General features: G+C 38.7%; 1 protein-coding gene across 2 annotated transcripts in view; it reads left to right on the top strand.

Moving 5' to 3' along the window:
- The window catches only part of ARHGAP6 (Rho GTPase activating protein 6), a 158,693-nt gene that overhangs the window by 37,373 nt on the left and 104,402 nt on the right, over nt 1-16,918 (top strand). The window contains exon 1 of one of the 2 annotated variants that reach the window (XM_027725643.2): nt 1,838-1,925. The exons of the other annotated variant lie outside the window; for it this stretch is intronic. The gene's annotated coding sequence lies outside the window, so the exon portion shown is untranslated. Of the gene's footprint in view, nt 1-1,837; nt 1,926-16,918 lie in introns of those variants that run through there. 2 annotated transcript variants of the gene reach the window in all.

Genomic DNA, 16,918 nt, shown 5'->3' with positions numbered 1-16,918 from the left:
CTCTTGTACTCCAGACTACAATACTGATGGCATTGGGACCATCAGTAGCAATTTTAAATCACTTTATTAAAAGACTTTCTTGTTATTTATTACATAAAAACATTACCTGGAGGGCATATTCTGTTGAACATATTCTTCGGGGATATTTGCAGCTCAGGATGTCTCTAGGCCTTTCTGTAGAGTGCTTCTTTTTGAATATGTCAAAAAAAGACTGTTAAAAATACTGTGAGAAAAAGCCTAGTCACCAAAAATTAGAATGTTATGCAGACATTTTCTCTAGAGGTGTATAAGTGTGGAAGGTATATCAGAACCCAATTTTTGACCAGGACTCTTTTAAATACCTCTACCCAGAAGGAAATCTGACTGTTTCGTGCTTACATTTGCAAACATAAGTAGGATGTACTTAAGTATTGCTATTATTTACATTGATAATTATAATTTCTGAGTTGAATATTCTCTGACATTCAGTGAGGAGCTAAATTTACAGCCTTACCTGGTTTTCTATGTCACACATTGCTACATATTAAACCTGTTTGTCAGATGAATGTTCATTTGAACAGAACAAGTCTCTTGCTCAGAGTAGTCCTGCTCATGGTAAAGTTGTGCCTTAGCTTCAGGAAATGCACTATAATTAAATGCCAATAGAAATTACTAACTTGGCAGTAGCTCAAGCACTTTATTGCAGTGAAGTCTTGATTTCTTTTATGCCAAAGTATTGTTAAAGCAGCACTTGATTTATCCTGAATTTACAAGATGGTGTCAGATTGTAATCTGGTTCCTGGGCATTAGACTACTTCCCTGAAAAATAGGAGCGTAGTTCACTTTTTATAATTCTACTGTTGTTTTTTATGGTTAATAGAATATTCTTCACATACAATTCTGGGTACAGTGCTGTGAGGGCTGGATAATAGTATTAGGCAGAATTAAAAACACCAGAAAGGCAAAAAGCCTGAGTCCAGTTTATGAAGAACGTAGAGCGGTATTGAGTACATATTATGAATAGGAAAATTCCCTGCTTTGTAGACTCCCTGGCATGTGTGTATTTCCAAATGTGACTTTGTTGTCTTTTTTTAAATAAGAAAATAAATCCTCTCATTCTCAAGCTTCATTTTGGAGACAGTAGGACTTTTTCCTACTGTTTTTCTCTTTTTTTTCATCCTCCCTCACTCCCAACATTTGTCTGTAATCTTGAGTATAAACAGTACTCTGTGGATTTTTGTACTTGGATTTCATATTATTGAATAAAAACTCACAATACTCTCCGAGAGAAGTAAACAGAAGATGCAGTATCTCAAGCTGTAGTGTAATTTGGTTACTGAAGACTCTGATGTGCATCTACTTGGTTAAGCAATAATGATATTCATTGTAATGCATAAACCAGGTGGTAAGTGATGTGAATGTCTTACATATGAAAATATTTTACATTGATACTTTTTCATTTCAAGATAAAGGAAGTTGAATGCTACTCTGCTGTTTGTTCTTCCAAAAGATTCAGCAACAGTGCTCTGTAGGAATTCAGTGCTAGAAACAATAAATTTATATTAATCAGCTTCATTGTGCAAAATTGTACAGATACAGCAGTTGAAATAATGTGGTAGTACTGAGCAATTTGCTTCTCATTTGCTTAACTGAGGATGGGATTCAAGCTTCATGTTCTGAGTGCCTTTCAATCTGGTGTATATATGATTAATGTTGGTGAGTCACTTCTGATGGGAATTTTAGCTTTTTCTTACACTGCAAGATAGGGAGACTTTCTACTCCTCCCACCACCACTTTAAAAGTGCTGTTGAAGACAGAAAAGAGGTAATTTTTCATATTTTCAGAGTTAAACTATGTTAAAGGAAGGGAGGAGATAGCCAGTCCCTTGGCATTTGCTGCACAGGTGTCTGCAAACCACCTAGGACAGCTGAGATTGGGATAAAAGGGTGAGTAGATCGTTATGCACTTGAGAAACCAGCTATTCTTAACTGCTTATTTAAATTCAGAATTTAGCTGGGAAGGCTAGTCTAGGAGAAGGATTTGGGAAGGAAGTAATTCTGAAGGTGCAGGAAGGGGTACATCATAGGAATTGGTGGAGCTCTGGAGACCTGTTTATGCCTGCCAGGAGTAAGCTGGGGAGAATGTAGTGCTTCGTTTACATAGGTTAGCTCAAAAACTCACTGTAGCTGACTGTGAAATAATGTAGGCATGTCTACAGAACTTTCCCTGTGATTCTAGAAACTGTTTTTTATCTGTTTATGTATGTGTGCCTCTGCATAAAGAATACAATACACAGTTTGATTATGATAGTCACCACAAAATTCATCAAGTAGGGCAGAATGACTTACATAAAGGGGAAGTTTAAAGGGCTTCACTTCACATGTACCTATTGACCAGATGCTTGGAAATGCCTAAGCACACATACATGTAGGGGAAGTCTTCTGTGGCATTTTACAGTATTTAAACAAACTGCTGAGTTAACAGCTGCTGAATGCAACAAGGCTTAGGCAACTGACTTGCTTCTGTTTTAGAAAGCCCTGGTAGATCTCTATGTGTAATTTTAGACCTATAAATAATGCTAAAATATATTTATATTTAAATGAATATGCTTCACCTAGAATTTGAAGTCTACCCAGTGTCACTTATGACATTGAGTACAGACCTCTTGAGCTAGTGTCTTGTGGTTTTTAGCTACTGTGTCTATATCGTGTTTTGTTAAGCTGCAGCTGTAAGATTGGACAGAGCAAGATCATTTGAGGCTGACCACTGCAACTGTAGGCAACTGCATTGTGTAATTCTTCTCGTTATGGTAGTGACCTTCACTACAAATAACATTACCAACTCTTTGGTGACCTCTAGGAATATAGTCTTCTATCTTCTGTCTGCTGCCTTTTGAACTGGTATTTCAAACATGACTCAGCAGGAAGCATTTGGCTACAGTGAGTATCAATACCAATTATCGTGACATTAGTAATTGTGCTGCTAGTTTGGGTTCACATTATTGTTAGATATACATGTCTAATTCATTCTATTACAGAGGGAAAATTACATTCAATTTGTATTACTAGCAGGTTGGAAAAAAAAAATTAACCCTTGGGGGAAAAAAAAATTGTCTAATGCAGTCTGCCAACACTTTAGAAAGTGACTTTATAAAAAGATTTGAGTTATTTATTGTATCAGAGATTGACATTTTCCCTTCTTCTCACCTCTGTTCCTCACAGCTCTTGGAACTCTGTTTGCTTTCTGGAAGTATAATGTCATGCTCTGAGTGACTAAAAAGGCTTATTTCTGCCCTAGGCTAAGAGTAGAAAGGATGAATGCTTTGGTAATGCAATGCTGATCTGAACACTGCGGGAGAAAACAGATCTTTATGAAGGTATAAAATGAAAAGATTTTATAACCTCTTCATTAGTTCTAATGTTTGTTTTCAGTATTCTCTGTAGTATTTTTTTCTTTTCTGAAGAAATCTATAGCTTTTTCACAAATTGCTTTACCTTGTTGATTTTCATAATTCATTCTTCATTGAAAATCTATTAATGCCTACAGAAGATGCTCAGGTCGAGCTCCTGGCTGCTGTAAAATGCACACTAAATACTAAGCATGAATACCATTGGGCATGTGCACTTATCCATCACTTGGATTTTACAAGTCTGGCCATGCAGCCTGCTGAAGGTCATCCACTTGACTGTTCCCTAGTGGCATTGCAAGCTCAAGATCTCCACAGTGCATTCCTGCATCCATTCTGAGTGGTACATGGAAAAATACACCTCTTTGATCACAAACTCTGACTGTAACACCTAACTACTGTGACAGGCGCTTTCTTAAATACCCTGAGTAGAACATTATGTTTTTATTGTTCTGAAAAGGGATCAGAAAAATGATTTGGTACATTGCCTTCTCTGAATTCCCATTTCCCCAGGCAGTTTGTGCTTGTGCACAGACACCTTTGTTTTTAAAGTTTACCTTTTCAAATCCATGTATCATCTGAATTCACATAATTCTAGATATTATACAAGGAACATTGCAAAAGAAATTATAAAAGGAAGATGGAATAGCAGATCTAGTTTTGCAGTTCCTCACAAAGCTCAGAGCCAGGTCTCTCTTCATCCCGGCTGTTATTTCCCGTGTCATGCTGTATGGGCATGAGGAGCCTTTGTGGCATTCCCCACTTTTGTTAACTCTGATTTGTTGAATGGGCAACTTCTCTAATAGTGTTTTGAAATACTTCGTGATTTTGTGCCTAATGGTGCAGTGTAGCTCCAACAGCAATCCTAGTGGGAAAAAACGAGGAAAAGTGCATGAATTCCCACTAAGCTGTAGTCAGAGCTGACAGGTTGCTGAAAGCCAGCCACTGCTCTTGCAGGTAAGAATGCCTTCAGCTAGGGGCACAGAAGTACCTGGTGAACCCAAAGAAGAGCAACTGCAGCTGTGGGAAATTCTGGGCTCTTTTAAGATGCTTGCATGAAGCTCAGTAAAGATCAAAACAGCCAGATCGGTAAAATGGTAATTTTTTTTTTTATTTGAAATGTCACTTTTCTGTGCTGTCCATAGAGCTCCATTAACTAATCTTCAGAGATGGGTTATGTGCACAGTAAATGGTCAGTGTGCAACAGTTAAAAATAACTAAGTGATGCCATCTGCTGTCTTAAAATCTTATTTAATGTTATGTTTGACTGAATTGTTATCCTAAGAAGTGGAAACTGCCTACACTGAGAATAATGTCAGAGCCGTGACATGCTATCTGATGTGTATCAAAGTTATACAATATAAATACTGATTATGACTAAATATAGTAGACTATAGAATGTCAGAAGGAACTGTGATGGTAGTGTCAATCCAATATAATTCCTCAGTGAATCTACTTTGCAAATAATTTTTTTTTCAGACTGTTTATATTTTTTTATATTTCTGAGAGGAAGATGTAAAATCCTAGGAAATAGAGGGGAGCATTCATTTACTTGGAGCACAGGGGAGCATATTAATTTCCAGATGTAGTACACTAGGACTCTCCCATTCAAGCACTGTAAACAACAGAAGTTCTTAATTTGCTACCTCTCTCATATGGGAGTATATCTAGAAGATTCACAAATGACCAAACCAACAGAGAATTAATTCTACAGTTAATAATCCCTAGAAATGTTTTACTTTGCAGCTGCCTTTTAAATTAGAAGGTCTGCAAATCCTAGTTTGACAGAGAGGAAACTATGCATGTATTTACATCCTTCTTGTAGCTTGCCATACTTCTTCTGTAAAATACCTTCCACTGCAGCCAGACTGTCCACTCTGGAGAATACAGAAATCATGAGATGGATTGAAAAATGTAGAGATGGATTTTTAAAAATATGTACTGGTTTGTTCTTTTGACTTTTCTAAACATTCACATATTTCCAAATCTGAGGGCACAAACCCTGCTTTAAGAGGCAGAATAAAATGTGAAGCAGAAATCTCCATGTGTTGGTCTTAAAAACAGAGGACCTTAACTGCAGGTCAGAGAGTTTATTGCAAAATGTCCAAGTGTCCATCAGCCCTGAGATTAGCACAGTTGGTTAAAACTTGGTGGTAATAATGCCAAGGTCACAGGTTCAATCATATCCTATATGGGCCATTCACTTAAGAGTTGGACTCCATGATCCTCGTGGGTCCCTTCCAACAGAATATTCTGTGATTCTGTAACCAAAAGCTCTGACAGTAGAGAATTGTGATGCATTTACATGCATGCTAATCTGCTGTTAAGATAGTCCTCAGTGGGCATGAACTGTAAACTGTGTATTAGGCTTTATTTGGGATAGTGTCCAAGCGAGTGGGGAGAAAAATTTGGATAATGTAATCTATGAGTTCCTATTATATTTCCAGGGCAAATGCTGAACTCATAATTAGAGCATCAGTAACAATGTAAGGAAATATTATGCTCTTGGCTGTAGAAAAAGTTATCTGAAGGAAACAGTACATTTAAAGGTCTTGTTGAAAAAAAGCAGGAAGAGATTTTTATTCCTCATGAAAAATCAAGGAGCTCTTGAGATGAAGTTTTAAAGAAGTTGCAAAAATGTACTCATGTTCTAATTAGTGCACCTTTCTCAGGGAATTATGACTGGCTGTTAGCAAAGGTTTTTCTGGAAATGTCTAGGCTTTTGGATAACGTGTCTTCCACCACCCCAGTCTGGCCTTATGGAAAACTGAACTTTCTGTCTACAGGATAATGCAGTATCAAGTTGTTCAGAGTGCTTCTGATTCTGTAAGGTGATGTGGACAGCAGAGTAAGGATTAAAGGTATGGATGGTGGGAAGGAATGACCAAAAGGTAGGGGAAATGGTAGAATCATAGAATAAAAGGAAAACTAGGCTGTCAGAATTGGCTTTTCTTCAGTCTGCCCACCAAGACTTTCTTATTGCTATGCAAATTTTGACGTTAACAAAGTACTTCATAAATTCAAACTGTAAATGCAAAGGATTTTTATCTCTTATTCCCTCGTGCAGTCTTTACTTTTATAATTCTTGTTCTTTTACAGCTGAGTGCTATTTCCAGGGAAGCCAGTTCATGCATTTTAGAAGTGAGCAGTGCTTTGGGAACTCTCCAGTTTGACTGAAAAAATACAAAACCTTAAGTGAAGTACCAGCATGAAGACCTAGAAATGCAAGGGACCATGCACATGATCAGTATTCATCTTCATTCCTGCCATTCCTGTTGCAGGAACAGAAACACTTCAGTAACTCATCTGGTTTTTTGGTTTGATGCTGAATTGCCAGAGCTGTCTGATTCTAAACTCCACATTATCAGAAACCTCTCTGAGATTTTGAAGTGCCATTTTGAGCACTGTGTCATGGGAGGGGGTTATGAATGAACCTCAGGTTTGTCTGAAAGACATCATTGTGGCTGACTTGCTGCAGTCTAACACCTGTCAGGAAGATGGAGGAATACTCATCTCTGAAACAGAAAAGATCATCTATTATGGCCCTATGAACTAGGTGCCAAAATGCCATTTCTCTGTTAACTGGCAGCAAAAGTGCAGCAGTAGTTTTGGGGGTGATTATGATGTGCTTGGCTGAATAAATAACAGATCAGGATCATGGGGCAGATGGCTGGGTCAAAACATTTTTTTCTTTGCTTGTTTCTCTGTTAGTGTGATACTGTATATATACCTTTTTTTCCTGCAGCCTAAGATTTGTATGATGAATACCAGCTTTTTAAGGAGGTCTGGTGCTTGTGAGATAGATTGCAAGTCTGCTGTAAGCTTTTATTGACTTGGAAAGATTTGCTTTAGTCCCTTCAGAATTACCCTATTTTGTTACCTCAGGTTATTTCTATAAGCCTGCTTTGTGAAAATTGTGTTGTATTGAGTTTCCTTATATGATGTAGCAATTCAAATAAATATAGTAGTGTGACACCTTCAATCAAAGTTAGGATTCAGTCTATACTTGAGATGATTTGCAGTTTAAAAATGAAGTTCCATTCATAATGATTTGTCAGTTTAGAAAATAATTGCTATTTTCACTCACTAGGCCAAGCAAGTATGAACTTTTTATGCTTATTAGAGCAACATTCAGGCAGCTGTAATTTTTAAATGAAGTTAGGTAGTCTACTAAGGAACAAGAATTCTTTTTCCAGTTCATTAATTTTCTTATTTCCTTTTCTTTTGCTTCTTGCTTGACTTTCATCACAGAGTAAAGCACTAGCATCTTTGCATTAAACAAATATATCTATAGGCACTCTTATTTCCTTACTCTCTTAAAATGGGTCTTGTAAAAAGAGTAAGATTTTCTGAGTGTACTGGTTTTCTTTCCTTCCAAGCAGTGTTGCAAAATGCATCAGCAGTTCAGCAGTGTAAACCTGGAGTTGGGGGTAATCACCTTTGGCTGCAGCATTTAATTAATCTGGTTTGTATGTGCAGTGCTTTATAGGAATCCTTAACAGTGGCTCTTTGGAGAGTGTAAATTGCAAGAAACAGTATTTATAAAGCTTCAGAAAACGTCCCTTGAAGCATGTGTGTTGTAAGGTGTTTCTTAATGTGGTTAGGCAGCTGCTGTTGTTTGTTAATTTGCCGAGCCTTTAATTGTACTTTGTATCATCAGATCTGGACTCCATCCAGCATTGATGTTTCCCACTTATAATGCTTTTGAGTTTAGGGACTTGCATGCATGCTGTGGGAAATTAAGGCCGGAGATTGACAGTGACTTTGGTGGTGTGCCTTGGGAAAGAAGTTAAAGCTGATGTATACAATGAAGTTAAGGAAGCTGGGGCAAGGGAAAAGTAGGCACAAACCAAAACCTGTTAAATTTAGACACACTTTCTCTTTTTCTAGTTGCGCTCATGTTTTCAAGCATAATCTCTTCTTTGCCTTCTGTATAGTATGTTTTGTTTGCTATTTAGCTAGTGGCCAAGCTTACAACATGCTGGCAGACTAGGAAAGGAGCAGTTAAACAGGATGCTGGCTATGGCAGGAGAAGCATCAAGTAGATCCAGGTAATGGCAGCTCAGCCTTTAGCAGCTTGGTAACTTCATTAGTTTTTGACTTGCAGAACTGTTTTCATATCTACAGTGTCATATCTTAAAACTTCGTGAAGAGAAGATAAAAAGCAATTAATCTTCAATCTCTCTACAGTACTAAGTTTCTAATGGCAAATTTATAGCAGCTAGTAAGAGCGGAGTTAGTGTTTACAGGCCTGAAGTTTGGTGGTGTTAAGCATATAGTAATGTATAATTCAGTACTGTGAATTCAAATTGGTTGAGCTATGATATGATCTGATGGCCACAACCTTACTTTATTATACGATGAAATGTGTGCATGCAACATTAGCATTCTGCTTAGAGAACTGAAGTCTTTAACATCCTAGACCATTGCGTGATAAATCTTCCTGCAGCAGCCCTTGCTGTCCCTGGGCTGTCTAGTTTCAGTCACTTCAGGTTTGTGAAGGCTCACTGGCAGAGTGGAGTTTTATAGATTCCTGCTGAGCCAGGATCTTGAGGGAAATGTAGAGTCCCCGGCTGTGGGAGCAGAACCTTCAAGAATCTATAAACTTGGCCACAGAGAGAAAATGACCACATCCATTAGGACATGAGATAATATCTCCCACACACTGAAAGAAAACAAAAGCTAAAGTGCAGAATCAGACTATGTGAAAGCATTATCTAGTACATTTTAAAACAGCACTGTATGTGTTTCTATTTTAAGATTATTTAATATAAATTGATGTTATCTAACTCTACATCTCCACATGTCTCCACTGAGAGAATGTCATCCTGAGTGCACAGAACATGCACATTGTCTTGAAAGAATAAGTAACTCTTTGCTATTTTCTCTGAAAAGTGAAGACAGGAAAGAGGGAATGCAATTTTCCTTACTACCTTCCTTCCCCAGGCCAAGCAAACAAGCAAAAAGAGTTTTATTGGAACAAATGGGCAAAGGATGAGCTAAAGCCCTGAAGACATCTCAGCTTTTGAAGCCTCTTGCCACTTTGCATCACAAATACTCCTAATGTTCAGGATTTTGCACTGTATGAAGGCCACCTGGAAACCTGATGATGGTTCTTCTTAGTTAAGCCATAGGATGAAGTGATCTTCTTTGGGAGCTGAATGAGTATGAATCTCCTTGCTGAAATCCAGAAGATTGAGGGTGGATGAAAAATACAGTCAAAACAGCACTCTGGTTTCAGTAAGCACCATGGTTCCTGCTTTTTCAGTTTTCTGTGCACCTGGCAAGGGCACAGAGGCTATTTTTGAACTGTCTAGACTATTCTTCTAAAAGGGATCTCTTCTTTTTCCTCTTCTGGTTATTGGTCATCAGGCAGAAAGGAGTTAGCTCGTTTCTTTATGAATTTGCCCACACACTGAGCCCACATAAACATTTTACAAAGCATATTTATAGAAGTGTTGTAAGAACCCATCTCCTCAAGAGCTATGCATTTATAAAACTGACTTGCATGTAGTTTAATGAGTCCAGAAGGATGGCTACTAAAGTAAATTTTTGTATGACATTTTCTATCAAGATAAAATCCACCACCCTCCCCTACTGCCCCCCCCGTTTACCTTGAAAAGGTTTACACATGTACACAAAGATAAAATGTGAATGTGCAGCCTAGTCATTTAAATATTCAATTACTTCAATAATTGAATATATTTCTCCATATTTGAAAAGTCACAGCAGTCAGGCAAAATCGCTGGTGACTGGAAAAAAAGGAAACATTGCTCCCATTTTTAAAAAAGGGGAGAAAGGAAGACCTGGGGAACTGCAGACTGGTGAGCCTCATCTCTGTGCCGGGGAAGATCATGGAGCAGATCCTCGTGGAAGCAATGTTAAGGCATGTACAAGACAAGGAGGTGATCCAAGACAGGCAGCACAGCTTCACTAAGGGCAAATTATGCCTGAGCAATCTGATGGCCTTCTATGATGAAATGACTGCAGCGGTCAACAAGGGTACCAATGTCATCTGCTTAGACTTCTGTAAGGCCTTTGACCTGGCCCACACAACATCATCATCTCCAATTTGGAGAGATGTGGATTTGAAGGGTGGACTATTCTTGGATAAGAAATTGGCTGGATGGACAGAGTTGTGGTCAATGACCCTGTGTCCAGGTGGAGGTCGGTGATGAGTGATGTCCCTCAGGGCTCTGTCTTGGGACTGGCACTCTGTAATATCTTCCCCAGTGACATAGACAACGGGCTCGATGCACTCCCATTGAGTTTGCAGATGACACGGAGCTGAGTGGTGCAGTTGGCACAACAAAAGGACGGGATGCCATCCAGGGGGGGCTGTACTAACTTGAGAAGTGAGCCTGTGAGAACCTCCTGAGGTTCAACAAGTCCAAGGTGCAGCACGTGGCTCAGGGCAATCCCAGGCATAAGCACAGACTGGATGAAGATGTCATTGAGAGCAGCCCTGTGCAGAAGGATTTAAGAGTTCCTGTAGACGAAAAGCTGAGTATGGCCAACAGTGTGCACTCACAGCCCAGAAAGCCAACCACAGCATCAAAAGAAGGGTGGCCAGCAGGTCAAGGGAGATGATTCACCCCTTTACTCTGCCCTTGTGAGACCTCACTTGGAATGTTGCGTCCAGGTCCGTGGTCCTCAGCACAAGAAAGACATGGACTTGTTGGAGCAGAGGAGGTTACAAAGATGATCAGAGGCCTGAAGCACATCTCCTGTGAAGACAGACTGAGTGAGCTGGGGTTGTTCAGCCTGGAAAAGAGAAGGCTCCAGAGAGACCTTATTGCAGCCTTCCAGTACTTGTTACTGCTTCTCTTTCTCTTGATGATGCTTTTCCCTATTGTTTACTTTTGTTCCTTTTTTTTTTTTTTGTCTTATCGCCCCAGAGAAGAATTTAGGAGAGTTCTAGAGTTCTAATAGGAGCATATGTATGTGTTCATACCTTCAGTGTTAGGAAAGGTTGGTTATGAAATGCAATAGCCTTTCAGGCAATCTGCTGTAGCAAAAGAGAGAACCTTTCTCACGAGTGTCACCCTTTTGTAATCTGAGACCATAATAGCTTTTCATTAAATGGGGTTGCTTCATCAAAGCTAACTGGCATTGGAAATTGCTGTGGATTGATGCTTTCTGGGCACTTAGAAACCTCTTGGAGTTGTTTTTGTGCTAGCATGGAAAAATTGAATTAAAATGACAGGAATCATACAGTTTTTAACAGAAGAGGTAAGCAGTGGCAGATGATGTTGGCTGGGAACCTGATAAGAAAAAGTCTTTCCTTTCTCCCCCATGCTTTGCCTCACTCATATCTTGGCCAGCTGTGCTGGCCACTACAGCCTCACTCTTCCTCTGATCTTCCATCTGCTCAGCTGTGTCCAGCTGCTGGTACTTTTCTTGTTCCTGCTCTGGTGGGGTGTTTACTGGGACCAGACTCTGCTCTGCTGCCTCTGCTGATATCTCTGTCTGACAGAACTGGTGGTGTTTAGACAGGAAATTTAGCTCAAATATATTGCTAGGAATTGTGTGGCTCTGAATCTGCCTCATGGCTTCCAAGATTACTGTGTTTTGCATAGAAATTCATGGTATGTCTCCATCCAGATGTGAAAAATGCTCTAAAATTTTATTGCTTGCAGCAGAGACTGTTATTATTACTACTATTATTGTTGTTAAGCATGTCGACTACTTACTTGTATTGACCGGATCTATGATAGTAATTCAAATGGTAACTGTAACTTGTAATAGCAATTGAAACACGAAAGAACAGCAGATGCCAACAACAGCTGTCAGTTGTTGTCAACTGCCAACAACAGATGTCCAGTAGGGAACAGGGAATGATCAGAAAATTATTACCCCTTTAAACATGCACAGATGTATTAGATATGTATGTAAATGTGGCATGTTGTACAAGTATATGCATGCATAGTTTAACAAAACTGATTTTTTGTAAAAATCATGTGAAGTGTGAGTCAGTCTTTGGGGTGATGATTATTGACAAGGCGGGACAATTACAGACAAACAACTGAAAAAGTAGATTTCCTTAAGTTTCAAGAATAATGTTATTTCTGGAAATTAGCCTTTGCTTGTTTCTCACAAGCAGCTATTTTTTTGGTGCTTTGGTACTTATCTGTGTGGGTGTGGGGGCAAGACAGAGCAATATACATGAATCTGACTGGTAAATTTTTGTTGAATTTGATTTGCAATATATTCCTTCTGAGGTTCCTTATAAAGAAAAAGCAGGACTTATTATGCATCATATATCATTTTAGAGTGAATTTAAGACTGCTGGAATCATGCTTAGTAAGGGCATTTATAAAGTAAATTCTACTCAGAATGTGTTAGGTTTTTTGAGTGCATGTATGAGCAGGCCACATCTTGATATCGCAAGTGACATCACAGCTTGATACGAATTATATGTTAGGATAAGGATGGTGTTGTTTCAGCTTCCTTTCTCCTTTCACATTTAACAAATGCTAATCATACTTGAATATCTCAAGACTTCATGTAGTCATTCATTTTTGATTGCCTACCTGGTTCACCTGGATGTTTCCTGCATGGGTCAAGTTCTGTACTCAGATAACCAGGTAACAGTTTTAATTACTGAGTAACATTTTGTTAGCTAACTTCTGTATAAGATAGTGAAGGATTTTCCCTTTGGTTTTTTAAAGCTGTGTTTTCATTTTAGTGAAACTTATCATCAGTCACGTCTCTAAGACCATTCTCCCTCCTTCTCTTCCAAGCCTACTGTCCTCTCTCTGCCCTTTCTCCTCATAACTGTCAGCCTCAGTACTACCAGATTCAGGCCCTGTATCTCAGTTGTGCCTGATCTTTTGTCTTTTCCAAGGCTTCTTATGGAGGTTTCCGTTGCGTGACCAGCAGTGTTTCCATCACAGTAACAAAGTGTAAGCATTTCTCCTTGGGAATATAGCTAGTGATTCTATGGGGGACACCAACATTGTGGTCATGGAATGGGAACACACCTAGCTGTAGGGTGGGATGGATGCTGAGGCAGCCCTGACTTTGAACCAGTGGTCACAGGCACTCCTGTGCACTTAACAGATGTGCACTACAGAATGGGGGGAAGGTGGCATTTTGTCATGTAAGAGGTGTTATTCCAGACATGTGGCTGGGAGGGGACTGGAGAGCTTCTAGAAGATGGAGCAGAAGTAAAAAAAAAAGCCTAGTAATCCAAACATGTTTTTGGGCAGGCCAGATCCAACCTGTTGTAGCCTGAGCTTCTGGGCTTTTATGTGCAGTTACAAACATGGACAAATCCATACATAGATGTCATGGTATTTCTGTGAGCTACAGTCAGCCTGTTGTCTTCTCACCGTAGTAAATTAAATTTGGCTGGGGAAATTCTCTGTTGATTAAGACTGATATTTTAGGAACTAGTATTGTAGTTATGTCCTAACCATAGCTTGGGGCTGGATTCCTTCCTCTGAAGAGAAAGAATTAACTTATTTAACTATTACTGTTCTGTAGTCCTTCAGTAAATTTTGCAGTCTCATGGTGGTTTTCTACATCATAATGTTGAGTTTATTATTAGAATGTGATTATACTGCACTTAATTGATGCAGGTTTTTATTTCTTTTTTTTTTTTTATTCTGGAGACATCTATATTCTAATGGTAGTTGATATCTGCAAAATTATTTTCTTTACTCTAAAAATGTTTAAGTTGGTAAGGGAAGTAGGGGCCTTGTGGGATTTTTTGTGGGGGGGAAAAGGAGGTTTACAAACTGCGTTTGAAGGAGATTGAGTAGAAACTCTTTGTACAATTGCAGTGCACAAATCACTTTTAAGCAACTGTAGCTCCTCATGTAAATGGAGAGAATGAAAATTGAAAGAACGAAAGGGAAAAAAAATCCTTCTTTCTCAAGAAATTGGCTTTCTTTGCTTTTTTGGTACCATCACAGGTGGTCATATGGGAAAATCTCTCCTAGTCTAAGATTTCTTATGTTTCCTTGCACTCTCCTTAGGCTGTTTATTCCTCTATATTGGTATGAAACTTTTTGTTTAGAAACTTAAAAACAGAAATACAAAAAAACCCCTAAGGGTTTGTGCTATAGTATATGACTCATTATGCTTTTTTTTTAGAAGGAGGAACTTGCTGTATCCTGGTACATATTCAGAAGTAGCCAAGCTACTACTAGACTCAGACATTTGAGGGCTTTTTTTCCCTCCTTTTATCAGGCCATATTCACTCAGACTTCCTGTCTCAGGAAATGGGTATGAGCTTCTTTCTTTCCTCCTCAGTCCCTGGTTTTTGTTGGTGTTTGTTTTTTTTTTGTTTTGTTTTTTTTTTTTTTTTTTTTTTTTTTTTTTTTTTTTTGTTGGTTGATTGGGTTTTTTTGTTGTTTTTGTTTTGTTTTGTTTTTTGTTTGATTGGTTGGTTGGTTTGGTTTGGTTTGTTTGGTTTTTTTTTTAATTGGAAGAGAGCTGAGTTTCTAGTAATCAGCTCCAGGAGTGGGATATGCGGGATAAGAGGTCTGTTTTGGTTTGTAGCTAAAGCAGAACTCAGAAGAAAACATTATGAAATATTTGCTTGTTCTAAGGAACAGGTTTGTTTCATTATTTAGAGGCAGACTGAGATAATGTTTTAAAGTTAAAAACCTGAAGTTATAAAAAACATGAAAGTATTTTAAAGTCTATGTCTGTAGCCAAGTTAGAACCTGTTCCACATTTTATAATTTCTGCTTTTAAAGTGTCACCTTATTTACATGCGGGCAAAACTTGACTTGAACCTGTGTCCCTTTGCAACTGCTTTTAGTATTTGAGGAAGCAGAGCTACTTGTCCTACATTATCATTCTAAACTAAAAGAATTCAGATTAAATAGGTGTGGTACTGAAAGTGAGATCAGCTTTACAACTATTGAAGCAGTTAAAAATAGGTATTACAACTAACAAAGTAACATGTAACATAAAGCTGTATACTAAAGGAATTATTTAAGGGAATATCAAGAAGCCTCTTGATCAATGGCTGGCTCTGTCAGCCGACTGTCACATTTAAAGTGAAGAGATTTGTGTAAACTGGACAATTTTGCATAGGGATAATAGGAAAAAAACTCCTCAACTATGATTTGATACAGTCCAGCAATCTTAAGTACAGGAAAAAACATATTGGCTAGTTTGAGATTTATTGATAGAGCAGCCACCAATACTTATTATCAGCTACTGCTCTTGGTGGGCAGAGCTGAGAGTGAGTAAGGACATCCCTCAGTGCTTCTCACTTGCCTGCAGGGAATGATTGCTGTTTGCTTGTGGTTCAAACTGGTGGTGGTCTGTCACTGCTCCCAGTAGCGAAGTGACCTTGTTTATGCTATATAGCTGGGCCAGTGTGCAGCTGTTTCCACTGTAAACTTGCAGAAAGCTGTTTTCAGGGTATGCTTATGCATATTACTTTGCAATTAATTTTGTATGGACACACACGCAAACCCGTCCTCCCGTAGCTGCCTCAGAGCTTTTTGCTGCTGTAGCAGAAGTGTGCTGTACATTTACAGTTCATTTTTGCTCTGTCAGAGAAACAAGCGGGTGGGTTAGAAAGGAATGAAAGTGATACTTATGTCACTGAAGAAACAAAACTGCAAGGTGAGGTGGCTGGGAAGCTCAAATCTTTCTAGAGGAACAAAAAATAATTTTATGTGGAACCATTAATGCCCCATTTTCCAAAACATTTCAGAAAAATCATTATAAAACTACTATAATAGAAAAAGGTAAGTATATCCAAGTATGAAATTTTTTTGAAAGAGTAAAATTTGTGCATGTTCCTGAATACAATCTGTGCAATACTACAATGCTCTCTTTTCTAGACAACATTTAAAAATATAATCATCCCATTAGGTACAAGAACAGATTTGTTTGCATTAAGAGTTCCTAAAACCAAAAAGATCTAGGCATGAAAATTTTTTAAGCATCAAATTCTGGTTAGAAAATAATGGAGCTGCTGGGGATTGAAGGAGGTAAGAAGGTGGGTAAGCCCTCTCTTTTACTGTGCAAACATCCTGCCCTAGCTAGTGTCCTTGAACATGTAAGAGCTTCCCAGGGATCTTTGCTTATCGTTAATATTGGCATGCTGCACAAAGGGGAGGAATATGTTTTCACTTTCTCATGACATTTTCTTTAGTAGTGTGTGATTTTGTCTTGTTTCTGACAGAGCTTTCTCAGGGGTTCTCTTCATGCCTTCTTTTCCTGTCTCTGGTTTGTTTTTTTGTTTTTTTTTTGGTTTCTGTAGCCTGTTCAAATTTGTCCTGTTGAGTAGAACTTCAGCCAGTGAGAAGAGGCTTGTTCTCCCTGGTGGTAGAGCAGGGATTCCCTGGGAATGACTGAGAAGTGCTAGTTGTGGAGAGGGATTGTCTCTTTAGGTGTTGGGTAGGAGACCTGTCTTTCACTTTGCAGCATCTCTAGGTTAGGAAAAGCAAGATGTGTTACGTGACATTGTCCCTATTACTTGTGCCTTTCCCATGAGGAGGGAGGGACATCTGAGAGACTTGTAGGCATTTTGTGTAACACTGGAAGATGTAATGGTGAATA

Source organism: Pipra filicauda, unplaced genomic scaffold (assembly GCF_003945595.2).
Source record: "Pipra filicauda isolate LSUMZ 115617 unplaced genomic scaffold, ASM394559v2 scaffold477_size481170_pilon, whole genome shotgun sequence".
Taxonomy (NCBI): domain Eukaryota; kingdom Metazoa; phylum Chordata; class Aves; order Passeriformes; family Pipridae; genus Pipra; species Pipra filicauda.
Note: the sequence above shows the minus strand (reverse complement) of the source record. Positions and strands in the feature narration are given on the sequence as shown.